Below are 15,418 nucleotides of genomic sequence, written 5' to 3'. Positions count from 1 at the left end.
GTGCTTGATTCAATTAGGAAAAAAGCGTTGATTTCTTCAAGTTAAGTCTGTAATAGTTTTCCTTCTATCTAGTTTAATCAGTTGAAGGTTAGTTTAGTCTCTTGACCCCGTTAGAAAATTTGTTAAGAAATTCAAAAGGTGGAATCGTCCCCATTTTTTAGGCAAGGTAAATTTTCCCGGTTTCAGTTTCGGAACGACCTCCAGATTAGTCTCGTGACTGGACATTCGAGGGCAAGGCCCTGAGTGGGAAACCCTGCCCCGCGCAAGAGGAAGCTACTTCCGTTGCTACCAGCTGCCGCCGGGAATCCGGTGCGCAGAGGGGGGGTAGTTGGATTTCACAGGAACTAATCTCTATGTAGTCGCTACTAACTCCCATAACTTAAGTAGATTGGTGATGCACTGCACCAGCATTGGCTTATATCATTGGGAACAATTTTATTCGTCGCGTCTTCTCTGGAGTCAATAGGTGGTCTAGAACCACATAAGTGCCAGGTCTCGGAATGAACACCAACAAGTGGACACACAAGAAATCCACGTGTTGCAAAATAAATATCATGGCCTCTAGGACATTGCCATCAACCTATAGGAAAATGAACAAAGGTTACAAAAATCAACCTATCCTTGCTTTATAGATTTTGTAGCAGTGGGCTTAGAAATTGTGCCTTATATGCCAAGAGGAGAGCAATATCAAGATTATAACTTTCTAGAGATTGACCAATGGTGGGAGGAAGAAGAATTTATGGAAGAGGAACAAACAACTGATTCCAACACTTTTGCAGAGGTGCTAGTGGAACAATGCAGGTACATAGTGTTTAAGGACATTCCCATGGCAACAAACAGTATTGAGTAGATATTTGCAGGAGAGGTTGTCTTTGAGTTGTTGCCAGATAAGGACTACTTAGAAGCAATCAAAGAAGGGAATCCATGGTTACAGCCCCTGAAGCATTAATGCAATTTGACCCTACTTGTCCTTATGATCCCTCTCTTGGAGAACAAACTCCCACAGTCAAAATGATTGCAAAAATGCCATACTTAGCTTATCCACCTGTGGGTAATATGAAAGAACAATTAGAAAAACATAGATCAAAGGCTATAGATTTATGGGTGCCTATAGCCAATCAAACACAATTCAAGAACCCTCATCTAGCTGACCTATTGGATGTGCAAATGGTGTTGTTTCTTATAAAGTATGCATTTGATAGATGGAAGAAATATCATCCAATAAAAGGAAGAGATGGATATGCTTTACTGCCAAAATATAGTGAAAAGAATTAGGTATGCGAGGGTGAACAACCTGAATCGCGGTAACGGTACTCATAAGTGGAACAATATGCCTATTCTTACTCCACTCCCCATGCAAATTAAGGGTTGATCCATGTTATATGCCATATCCTAGACGGTGGACAAGGAAGGAATTCACAGATAAGAGGAACATGGATCCTCACTGTATCTTTAATTATCCAAATTTCAAACCCTCTACCTTTACAAAACAACAACAATCGAGGAAATGCGCCAACATCTAAAGGTTTGCTGTTATGCATGGAGGCAGATTCCAGATCTGGATTTTTTAGCTACCATTAGGTTTATACACTTATTGATCACTCTCATAGATGTGCCTCACAAGGATACTATTGCAAATCATGCAAGTCAATTGGCTACACTAGCAGTCACACCTAGAAATCCTGCACAAACCCAAACCTTTTTCACATAAGCTCTTCTTCCATCCCTCACTAAAAGAGAAATTGATTTTTATTTTGCCCTTACACCTAAGGATATAGAGTGGATGGTTCAAAGGATGTCTAGACACAATGCACCTACATTAATAATGGCCATTTTTCACAATGATCTAGAGCTAGAAAATGCCAAATTACATATTTATAGTTCCCATACGTTCTATAGTGCTTAACTTTAGAGCAATGGTGAGACTCTTGATGCATTCTTAGGAATTCATAGAAGATGAAGAGTTAATTGCCTTAGGTTTGCCAAAAAATCTATCATTTGATTCTCCTTGTCCTAGGGATTAAATAGCTAATAGAATAACTTGGATGACTAAATCAAAGTATGGGAGATTTCAAAGAACAAATCAATCAACATCTTAAAGATGTAATCACTGTGGCAAGATTGGGCACATCTTTGCAAATTGTCATTTAAAAAATAAACCAAAAAGAATTTGTAATGCATGTGGAAGGATTGGGAGCTTGGAAGAACATTGCTACTCCAAACATAATCCAGAAAACAACTATGTGGAAGATGGTCACGTTGTGGCAGAAAATGATGCCTGCAGCTCCAATCATCTTTTCTAAAAACTTTGTATGTCCTACCCTCTGGCACTAATGATGTAGCCAAGGTAGAAGAAATAGCTAAACTTTGTAACCCTACTCTTATAAGAGACTTATAGACCTCAAAGATAGGTCAAGTCTCTATCAAGGGGGGGACCTCACTCTTAGAGATGACCTCTAGGCCTCAAAGATAGGTCAAGTCACCATCAAGGAGGGGTGTTGAGATTTGAGGTAACATGTAAGCTAGAGAGAAGAGTGGAGACTTATCCCACATTGATATACAAGCCCAAGAGTGTACCTCCTCATATAAAAGGGGACCATTTCAAGCAATGAAAAATGAAGCAAGCTCTCAAGCCTCTCTATGAGCACAAGTCTCAATCTTGTAACCTTATTGTGCTTGATTCTTAAGCTTAATTTATTCATCATGTTTGTTATTAGGTATCACCCACCCTAGCTTAGCTTAGTACTAATCACATGTTAATTAAAGTAGGATTAGAATCTGATTAGATAGTTGATTATCATTAGGGATCTTGATCCATGAATCTCAACATGGTATCAAAGCCAAGTTCTTGCTCCATATAGCTTAGCATTCATCTCCCTCACCTGACATTGCAGTAATATTAGGCTATTAATCATTTGCACCCACTTAATCTCAACCTTATCCTCCTTAATCAATTGCACCCACTTAATCTCAACTTTATCCTCCTTAATCAATTGCACCCACTTAATCTCAACTTTATCCTCCTTCCTCTTTTGTGGCTAAATTTGTGGCTAAAATTGAAAATCTTGGGATTTCATATTCTCTTACCTTTTCCAAATTCCTTCTAGCCAAGCATTGGCCTCACCTAGGTGCTTATTCCAACCAGAGGAATAAGACGAAATCATTCGCCTGTTGCCCGAAAATTGCGAATTTGTAGCGAGACTAGTTTCTTGATCCATATGGTGCGTGTGCATCAAATTAGGGCAATCTCTCCTAGCTATGTGTTCTACATACCTTAAGGCATCTATAGCTCAAAACATGTGCAAAAATGGTTAGGTATGTGGCTATAATGAGTGAAAAATCATTCACCTATTTTTTAGCTTAATTCACTAATTTTGGAGTTGTTGAGTTGGTTTTTTGTACTCAAATCTTCACATCTCATCAAGTAACTCTATAAATTTTTTAAATTAATATACCCCTCCTAATTAACGCACGTGCTACATTTACATATTTTTAAATTTGTATCATTTTTGTGCGATTTCTTGTCAGCTTTTGAAAATTTATTTTGCTTACCTTGATTATAGTTAAGCTATAGTATTTTTGGAATATAAATTTAGTTTTTTAGAGCTTTTAGTCTTAATATTTCTTTGAAGAAATATTATGGAATAAGATAAGACTACAATACTTAAGAAATACTCATAGCAACTACTCATAATAGTAATAAACAAAAGATGGTATTAAAAAATGCACTTGTGAAAAAATCAGGTGAGTAATTGTTTAGAATGAGGTAGATAATTTATTATTGAATGCATACTAATCTTCTCAAAAACCCCATACACATTGTTAGCCACTTCATAAGTTAACATGTTTTCACCCACCTGACCTATCCTGAGGTGCTTTGCCATCTCTTACATATGGCCCAACTTTTGTAAGATGACATTAGACACTATAATGCGGCCTTACCCTGAGCTTAATGCCAAATAGGTAAGTCACAAAAAAGATTAGAACAAGTGGCTCGAGACTATTTTGGCCTAGTGTGAAAGTTGGTCATTTGCATTATAAGCAAATTTAGACATTAAACAATACACAATAGAATACTTGTGAGCTCAATTTGTGAACTCTCCCTATTCTCTACTCTCTTGCTTGTGCTAGTGTTTTTTTGGATTATTATTGGCTTGCATTTTGTTGGATTCTTTCATGCTTGATGGTTTGCTTTCTTGAATAGGTTTAAGTGTAGGCTTCTCCCACATGAGCTTCTTCTCTACCCATCTATTGTGAGAGAGAATCACTATGAAGGCTCTTCTCTTCTTGCCTTCATCTAGGTAAAGATAGCTCTTCCTTTGCCTCCATATCCATGTAAGCATTCTGGTGTGACAACGGAGTGAGGATGTAGCTGATGGGCTAGCGCACCCATAAGGGAAGTTGTATTTGTAGCTCTACCACAAACGATACTTGTTTCGGGAAAAGGCTAAGGTAAGCTCTTGTACATATTTAGCGACACTGATTGGGAAAAGACAAAGGCTTTGCTCCATTTTTTTGTCCATTCCAATATACTAGGATTATCCAATACTGCCTATTGTTAATTAGGAGGTCACGCTCCAAAAGACAATCACTTTTTTAGGCTTTGGAAATGTTAGATTTGTTGTATTTTGTTGTTGTGAATGTTTTTTTTTTAGTGACATTCTATTTGGAAGGGAAAACCCTACTTTTCATTTGGGGAATTGCATTAGAGATTTGAGCCCAAGAGGCTTAGATTATTGCATTAAGCTAAGAAGTGGCTCTTTGCTAGGGTTATGAGAAGTGACTACTATCTTGAAAACATAAGCTTTGAGTACCAGTGGATTAGGGTGGGATTTTTCTTTTTCCTTTGATTTTGTTTATGTATTATTGAAATTAGTAGCTTCGAGGATGAAAAATCAACTAAAATCATGCAAAAAACACTTAATCACTCATAATTAGGATTAAGAATTTTAATCACCCCCCATATAAGTTTAAGAAACCTTGAAAATCTCAAAAACCAAGCAAAAAAACACCTTGGCTAGGAGATGTGAGTCCAAGAACACTTGAGATCCCTCCCTCTTCTCTACTCTTTTCCTTACTAGTGTTTTATTGGATTTTTTTATCTTGTGTTTTGTTGTGCTTGATGGTTTGCTTCCTTGAATAGGTTTCAGTGTATTCATCTGCCTCTCATAAGATTCTTCTCTACCCACCTCTCTTGTGAGAGAGAAACACCGTGATGAAGGCTCTTCTATTCTTGCCTCCATCTAGACAAAGAGAGCCCTTACTTCACCCCCATATCCATGGAAGCTTTTTGGTGTGACAACAGAGTGAGAATACGACAAATGGGTTAGCTCACCAATAAGGGAAGTTGTATTTTTTGTGACTATATGGCAAAGTATGAAAAATGATACTTGGGAAAAGGTTAAGGTAAGCTCTTGACTTAAACATATTCGGCACCATCGGCGCTAAGGAAAAGCCTAAGACTTTACTCCTATTTTCTATCTATTCCAAGCTACTGAGATTATCCAATATTACCCGGCGCATTAACTAGGAGGTCATATTCCAAAATAAATTTTCTTTTTTAGATATTTGGAAGTGTTAGATTTGTTGTTTTTTTTTAATTGTGGACTTTTTTTTAAAGACTGACATTCTATTTGCTATATTGGAAGGGAAAACCCTACTTTTCATTGGGGAATTGTACTAGAGATTTGAGCCCAACAGGCTTAGATGATTGCATTAAGCCAAGAAGTTGCTCTTACCTAGTGTGATTGGGAGTGACTACTATCCCAAAAACATAAGCTTTGAGTCCCAATTCCTCCCCAGCCTCTCAGGATGTCCAGTATCTTCCCTTGTAATCAAATCCCCCTTCAAAAATATAAAAGATCTTGTTTCTACCTGTTCTGGCTTAGAGAGAGAAAATGTTCTAGAGAGAGGTTATTTAGATTTTGAATATTTTTGGATGGAAAAATATCTCTTCTTATTAAAACAAATTCCCCCGAAACAGAAGTTCAAAAGAGATATTTTTGGATATAAAAATCCTCCTAGTGCCTAAAATGAATTCCCCTAAAACAAAAATTGAAAAAGAACTTTCCAATGTGCAATTGGAATTAATTGGAAATGGGTATAAAGGACCTTAGCCTAAGGGTCTAGATTTTCAGAAATTTTTGGATTATGGTCCAATTAAGGTTCCTATGGGGGGCCAATAAGATCAATCCATGTGTGGGGAGGAGATAAATCCAATTTGTAAAAGAAAAATATCCAAAAATGAGTAAATGCCCACAAAAGATGAAAAGTTGACTATGTACAAGGTTTATTAGTAAAAAACTATGAGTATTACTAAAAAAATGAGATATTTTGGGTATAATGGTTCCATTTTGACACATGTGTAAGGAAAGGGGATCCCTTCAAGGAGGCGCCTACTTCACATGCTTGAATGAGCTTTAAACTAAAAAATAATGTGATATTTTTATCTCTCCTCTCTCTTGGTTCAAACCGAATAAAAAAGGAACCAAACTAGGTCCAAATCTGGTCCAAATTCAACCAAACTGACATCTGGAAAATTCTAGAAATCAGTTGGTCTTGGTTAGAGCCTCCCTCTCCTATAAATAGAACCTGAGCCTTTGTAAAAAAATAGGAGAGTTTTACTATACCAGAATTATGCTGAAATAATGATAATTTTTACTATTCTCTAAAATTCTCTCCAAATTGAAGAAATTGGGGCTTCCCTCTTTCTTCAATCTCCATTGGTGGCTCCATCAACATACCAAACCAATCGATTGGTTGGGAGCCTCTACCGTGATCAAAGAATCAAGCAATTTGTAAGGTAAAGTGTGAATTTTGATCTTTTTTCATAATTTCTCAATGTTTCTCTCTTCTCAATCCCTCTCAAGCTTGAGAAGCTTAATTGGCATGGCTTTTGAATGCTATTGAAGTTAATTGATGAATGGTAGTAAAGGAATACATAAATTTCTATTTATTCTTAATTTTAATGGTTTTTATGTAATTTCTCTCTCTCCCTCAAAGAATGGTCATTCCCATGACCGATTCTCAATCCAAATGAAGCTTCTCATGAAGCTTTTCCCTAATCCAAGAATAATTTTTATGCTTGTTTATTTGGAGGCCAAATTAATGGCTTTTTTATGCTTTTAAGTTAGTTATTTCATGAGAATTTATGATTCAATCCATAATGGGTTAATGATCCAATTAGGGATCATTCTAATCATATCTATAATTTTAAAGTTCATTCTTTTAAAATAAACTAAGATTTATCAGTAATAACAGCGGAGCTATGACGAAATTTCTGTAAAATTTACACATAAAATATTTTCATTCAAAGTATGAAAAAGTATGAAAAGAGGACTTCCTACCATATTCTAGGAATTATCATCCTAGATTAATTGAAAGATTTTCATAGTAATCATGGAGAAATCGATTTTATGTTTATGCATAATTATTGAATTAAGAAAAAGAGGAATTTCTAGTAATTAAATTTTATATTAAAAGATTAATCCCCATGACCTTGGGAATCCATGTATTCCATTGATTTAGAGAAAAGAATTAGAAGGCTAAGATTATGTATAATTTATGTAAAAAAATAAAGAAAGATTTTAGTTAAATTTATCTTTTTGTATAGATAAATTTTTAATGTTAAAAGAGGAATTCCCATTACATTTGGAATTCCATGATTAGATGAGAAAAGAGAATTTCTTATCATTTTGGAATTATGAGATAATTCATTTAATTTCAATGATGAATTTTTTTAGATAAATTTATTTATCTATGAGAAATAATTAAATGTTAAAAGAGGAATTCCCATTACATTTGGAATTACATGAATAGATGAGAAAAGAGAATTTCTTATTATATTGGAATTATGGGATAATTTATTTAATTTCAATGATAAAAATTTTAGATAAATTTATTTATCTATGAGAAATAATTAAATGTTAAAAGAGGAATTTCCATTACATTTGGAATTCCATGAATAGATGAGAAAAGAGAATTTCTTATCATATTGGAATTATGGGATAATTTATTTAATTTCAATGATGAACTTTTTAGATAAATTTATTTATCTATGAGAAATAATTAAATGTTAAAAGAGGAATTCCCATTACTTTTGGAATTCCATGATTGGATGAGAAAAGAGAAATTCTTATCATATTGGAATTATGGGATAATCTATTTAATGTTCAAAGATGAAATTTTTAGATAAATTTATTTATCTATGAGAAATATTTAAATATCAAAAGAGGAATTCTTACGACAATTAGAATTCCCTCATTTAGTTGGGCAAAGAGAAATTTCTAACATATCAAAATAATAGATATTTTAATTTAGATGAATTTATTATATGAGAAATACTTGATGGGAAAAGAGGAATTCCCAGAACATTGGAATGTAATTAATTAAACGCAAAAAGAGGGATTCCCTTGGTAATTGAAAACCTAGAAATTAAATGGGAAGAAGAGAAAATTTTAGTATAAACTCGATTTATGGTTATTTTTACCAAATTAAGAAATATGGGTAGAATTTATTTCTATAAATCCCATGAATTCCTTTATTCAAAAGAAGAATATGAAATAAGATTCAATTGAAGAATTGAGAAGCAATATGAAAAAAGTCGTCAGAAAAGAATCTTTAATTTAAACCAAGCAACTGATTGAAGATTAGAAAAAAAGTCATATTATCGGTATCAATCTAGAAAAAAGCTATTAAATAGTAATAACATGTAATAGTGATGTGATAAGATGTGATAGGATGTGATAAGATACATATGGGGATGTGTTAGTATGTGATAAGATGTGATAGGATGTGATAAGATGCATATGGAATGTGATAAGATGTGTATGGGATGAGGTAAGAAGTGTATCTGATGTGATAAGATGTGCATGGGCTGTGATAGGATGAGAATGGTTGTGTTATAAAAGAATAGATGTGAAGGTGTATGTGAATGTATGAATGTGAATGTAGAAATGGATGTATGGAATGTGGATGAGAATGTTTATGAATGTGAATGTGAATGTTTATGAATGTGAATATGGATGTATATATATGGATGTATGGATGTCGGTGTGGATGTATGAATGAGAATGTGGAATTGGATGTGCGAATGAGGATGTGAAAATGGATGTATGGATGTGGAAATGGATGTATGGATGTGGATGTGGATGTATGTATGTGGATATGGATGTATCAATGTGGATGTGGAATGTGGATATGGATGTATGAATGTGAACGTGGATGTGGATGTGGATGTGGATGTATGGATGTAGATGCGGATGTGGATGTCTGTATGTGGATGTGGATGTGAAAATGAATGTATGGATGTAGATGTAGATGTGGATGCAGATGTGGATGTGGATGTATGGATGTATGTATGTGGATGTGGATGTATGAATGAGGATGTGAAAATGGATGTATGGGTGTAGATGTGGATGTGGATGTATGAATGTGGATGTGAAAATGGATGTATGGATGTAGATGTGGATGTATGGATGTGGATGCGGATGTGGATGTATGGATGTGGATGTGGATAAAAGTGTTATTCCCACTGAAGTTGATTTTATGCATAAATAGATGCGTAAAGAATCTTTATATCAAAAATTAGAATTCTCTTAAATTCTATGTTTAAACGAATGTGATGTGGATAAATGTGATAAGATGCAATGTGAATCAGATAAATGTGATAAGATGTGAATCAGATAAATGTGAATGAATGGATGAGATGTGATGTCATGTGAATCAGAATGTAAATGAATGATATGGATGCGAGTGAATGTATGTGATGATAATGAATGTGAACGTGTATGTGAGGAATGGATGTGATTGAGTATGTGAAAGAATGGATAAGGATGTATATGAGAAGAATGGATGTGAATGTGTATGTAAAAGAATGGATGTGGATGTATGTGAAAGAACGGATATAGATGTGTATGTGAAAGAATGTGATGTGATGCGACATGAATATATGTGGATGTGAAGTGATAAATATGAATGTATGGATAGATATGAGTAGTCGTACATGTGAACGATTGGATGGATGTGGATGAATGAGATGAGATGTGTATGAATGAGATATGATGTGGATAGAAGTGATGTGATATAATGGTGATGAGAATGAATGTGATGGATATGAATGAATGTGAATGTGATGGATATGAATGAATGTGAATGTGAATGTGACGGATATGAATGAATGTGAATGTGAATGAATGTGAATGTGATGGGATGTGAATCGGGATAAATGTGAATGAATGAGATGTGAGGTAAAATGAATGGATGAGTTGTGAATGTGATGGATATGAATGAATGTGAATGTGAATGTGAATGTGAATGTGATGGATATGAATGAATGTGATGTGATGGGATGTGAATCGGGATAGATGTGAATGAATGAGATGTGAGGTAAAATGAAAGGAGGAGTTGTGAGTGAATGTGATGTGGTCTGAATGGATGAGATGTGAATGAATGTGATGTGGATATGGGTAGATGCGAGTGGATGAGATCTGATGAGAATAAATTGAGAAAAAATATGATGAGATGAAAATGATGTGATTGGATGAGAATAGGAATACTTGTGAAATGGTTGTGGAATTAAATAATGTGGTTGATGTGGAACAATGTGGAAAGACGAGAGTTCGTTGTAGAAACTGTATTTATGACCTGTTTTTTAATGAATGTTTTATGTCAAGAATGTTGGGGAAGCATTTTGACCTTCTTGTGAATGAGGTCATGGAGACCTAATCTAATAAGTTGAACAGCTGACAGAGAGTCAATGGAGGACGTCTTGCGTAGCAAGGTCGGTCGAGGTCTTGACCAACCTCGGTTTGATTAAAATGGTGAGCTTCCCGTACCGTGGATGAGGGACCAAGAAAGTGGCCTATGAGTGAAGCGCTAGGTCACCTACGAAGGATCCTAGAGGGTGCTGACCATATAGTGCTCAGGCTCTGGGTCGTCGACCAGGGATTTCATTAACATCTTCACAATTTCATGATCACGTTAACAAAACCTGTTATTAACATATTAAAACTTGTGATCACATTGTATATTCACATGACTTGAGCAATGACCTGCCAAAACCTACTAGTCCCGTAACCCCACCGGGATATCAGGATATCTCAATATCCCGGCGGGCCCGCCGAGAAAACAAAAGAAACCCGGCGGGGTTCTGTCATGTTTATAAACATTGCCCGATACCCATCATGCAACTTTTGGGGAGATAGCCCTTGTTTTGGGGGCGTGATATCTCTCCTCAAAGTACTTGTAGAGCTCTCGAGTTGCTAGAAGTATCCTCTTGGGAAGAACGTCCTTATCTTAGGGGCTGTCATCTTTCCTTGTAGGCACTCCTAAGGCTATTGAGCCACTCGTCCTTAGTTCTTTGAATTGGGGACAGGGTGTGGTTCGTAGCTAATACTTACGGAGATTTAGGGACAAAGTTGGAGTCATTCAGCTTTGCATTTGAGCTACGTAGGTAATCTACCTCATTCTGCTTTATGAATGGTTTGATGGAGCCAAGAGTCCTGCTTAGGGGCTTGTATTGGTTCTTGATACTTGATATAGTTTAGAGTAGACAAGGGTCTATTGTCCTATACTAGAGTATTGGGCAAGCATAGATCTTTGATTTTCTTTGTGAATGTTAGAGAAGGTCTATTGTCCTATACTAGAGTATTGGGCAAGAATAGATCTTTGATTGTGTAAAGTATCCTTAATTGGGTACAAAAGGCATCCTTCATTGGGGTTGCAATGTGCATTGTATGCATGCTATCAATTATATGTATCTTAATCTTAGAACACACATTTATGCATTCATCTTGTCGTGATGCTAAAGGTTTAGCAAGGATTAATATTTATGGTTATGTAAGTATCCAAATAAAATAATTCATGGTCTAAAAACTTTCAATCATCCTTCGCATTTAGCATGAATCGTCATGGATATCTTTATTTTCTAAAGTTAAAACAATAAACTACGTATATGATGATCATCCTTCATTGGGGTTGCAATGTGCATTGTATGCATGCTATCAATTATATGTATCTTAATCTTAGAACACACATTCATGCATTTGTCTTGTCGTGATGCTAAAGGTTTAGCAAGGATTAATATTTATGGTTATGTAAGTATCCAAATAAAATAATTCATGGTCTAAAAACTTTCAGTCATCCTTTGTATTTAGCATGAATCATCATGGATATCTTTATTTTCTAAAGTTAAAACAATAAACTACGTATATGATGATCATCCTTCATTGGGAGTGCAATGTGCATTGTATGTATCTTAATCTTAGAACACACATTCATGCATTCGTCTTGTCATGATGCTAAAGGTTTAGCAAGGATTAATATTTATGGTTATGTAAGTATCCAAATAAAATAATTCATGGTTTAAAAACTTTCAGTCATCCTTTGCATTTAGCATGAATCATCATGGATATCTTTATTTTCTAAAGTTATAACAATAAACTACGTATATGATGATCATCCTTCATTGGGGGTTGTATGCATGCTATCAATTATATGTATCTTAATCTTAGAATACACATTCATGCATTCGTCTTATCATGATGCTAAAGGTTTAGCAAGGATTAATATTTATGGTTATGTAAGTATCCAAATAAAATAATTCATGGTTTAAAAACTTTCAGTCATCCTTTGCATTTAGCATGAATCGTCATGGATATCTTTATTTTCTAAAGTTAAAACAATAAACTACGTATATGATGATCTTTTGAGTTTGTGAACACGTTAATGAAATCCTTTCTCATTGTAAAAACTGATTGTACAAATTACCCTACATATTAGAACTGTGGATGAAATTCTCCATATACGAATGCTGACATTGGAAATAACAACAGCTATGGTAATGTCCAAAATCAGAGTGCATGAAAGATCACGCCCGATGGAGCTGTAGAGACGTCAAATTGGTCTAGACAGTAGAACTGTGGGTGCAATCTCTAAGAAGGTAGACAGAATGAGCATGTCAAATCTTGGTCCTACGGAGCTTAATGATGTTAACACCATATTAGTGAATTTGGGAATTTACCAATTCCCATTTTTGAATACTTAAAAAAGGGGACATGGATAACATGTTTGTAAGTTTCTCAAAACCCTATCATATGACCTATCGTTGGAAAGCTCTTGAAAAATGGAATCTAAAGAGCTATAAAGCGCTCATTTTGGATTAGTGGTGTTCAAGTTATGGTTAATCCAAACTTTTGACCACATGTCCCAAACTTGTAGGAAATTCCCATATTCCCCAATATGGTGTTTGTTGGCACATTTTCTCCTTTCACCTCCACTGGTATGTTCTCATAAGCATCAAAGTGGATGACGTGCATATCTACTGCATCTGCTTTGACCGCAATATCTGGCTCACTAGGATTTAGAATTGACATGCTAATTCTGCCCATTGCCCAACTTCGGCCGTGACCTTCATACAAACTCTAATTGCGGGCATTACCATAGTTGTTATTTCCAATGTTAGCATTCATATATGGAGAGTTTCGCCCATAGTTATGATTGCAAGCCTCATTGTTTTTGTAGTCAGACCTTGCAAGATAGTTTCGAAGTAGTTTTGTGTTATGTGATGATCTTTTGTGTTTGTCAAGATAGTTTCAAAGTAGTTTGTTTGCTGATGTATGTTTTGTAATACGTGAGTGACTTTGTTGTTTTTTCATTTGTGTATTCATTGTTATATGCTTGCTTGAATAGGTTATTTGAGATGGAGGACAATGTTGGATCCAGTGATACATCCAATAGAGTCCAAATTCATTGTTATATACTTGGATCCAGTGATACATCCAATAGAGTCCAAATTCCAAATAGTAGGAAAAAAAAGGCACCTAGGATAGAGTGGCAATATGCAATTAATGTCGGTGATCGATTCATAGATTGGGAGTGTAAGCTATGCCAGGCAGTAAAATCAGGTGGGGCGCCTCGACTAAGAGAACACTTTTTAGGCGAAGCGAACAAAAAGTCATGTACCCACCCCTCTGCACCTGCAGTGGCCAAACGCATAAGAGAAGAAATTCAAAAGAAAGATGTAAGAAAACATTACACTCCTACCGTTAATGTATCAAGGCAACACAAGAACACTGTTGTTCTAATCATCAAACTCCGGCTACATCGCCTGCTTGTACTCCGAACGTCAATGTGCAACCAGAAAGTAATCTACCTAGTGCATCTTCCTGCAAGCAAAACTTTGACGTAGGAAATATACCCATGCGTCAAACTTCATTGCAAGAAAGCCTACGTCAAGGTCAGCTCGATGATGCACAACTCACCCTTGCTGAAGTGATTTTCTTTTCTGGGAGTGCTATGATGATGGTGGACAGTGAGCATTGGAAGAGAGCATGGAAGAAAATTGGTGAGTTTGGACCAGGGTTTTCACCGCCTACGTACCATGCTATGAGAAATGATCTATTAGAGAAATGTTATGCGCAAGTAAAAGAACGTGTACAAAGAATAATTCTTAGCAATATAGAGCTTTTTGGATGTAGTATAGTAAGTGATGGATGGTCCAATGTACAAAGAAAACCATTATTTAATATAATGGTTATTTACCTAGAGGTGAGACTTTCATCCGTGCCGTGGATTCTGCTGGTTCAATCAAAACTGGGGCTTACATTACTCAAGTCATTGGCTCTGTGATAGAGGAAGTGGGTGCCAAAAATGTAGTCCAAATCGTCATGGACAATGCAAAGAATTGCAAGAATGCATCCAAAATCCTAAAGCGGCACTATCCACATGTTTTTTCGGTAGGCTGTAATACTCATAGTTTGAATCTTGTATTAAAAGATTGGTATAAAAGTGATGATACCAAATGGTTTGCCTCAATCGTTGACACTATTCGCCAGCTTGTGAGATTCATGCTCAAGAGACAGAGAGTGTTAGATATTTTTCGACCTCGCATGTCAGTTATGTTAAAGCTTCCAATGGAGACTAGGTTTTACACTCACTTTTACACTTTTGAGATGCAGTTTGCGAAACATTTACATGCATGACATTTCATGACTGGGAGAGCACTCAACCTGAAAAAGTGAAAGAGAAAATCAAAGTCAGTGTGATGGATGCATACCATGTAATGATGCCTGTTATGTATGCCATACGAAATCTTGATCAAAGAGCGCCTAATCTCGGGAAAGCATGGATGCAATGGTGGACTGTCCAGCGGAGTTTGGAGTGTCCTGAGAAATTAGAGCATTCAGTGGTGGAAAAGCAATGGCATGTACCATTCTCCAGTAGACAAAGAAAAGTGCTATTGAAGTACTTCCATGCTAGATGGATTGGAGCGCATTCACCACTACACAGTGCTGCTTACATGCTAGATCCTGAATACTGGAATATGGATTTGATGTCCAACGTTGAGGTGGTTCAAGATTTTTATAAAGTGGTAAACACTTTTTATAATAATGTTGATGATCGTGTAAAGTGCATAAAG

This window comes from Cibotium barometz, chromosome 4 (genome assembly GCF_041138505.1).
Source record: "Cibotium barometz isolate CiBa-2024 chromosome 4, ASM4113850v1, whole genome shotgun sequence".
NCBI lineage: Eukaryota > Viridiplantae > Streptophyta > Polypodiopsida > Cyatheales > Cibotiaceae > Cibotium > Cibotium barometz.
This window is presented reverse-complemented; position numbering follows the sequence as displayed.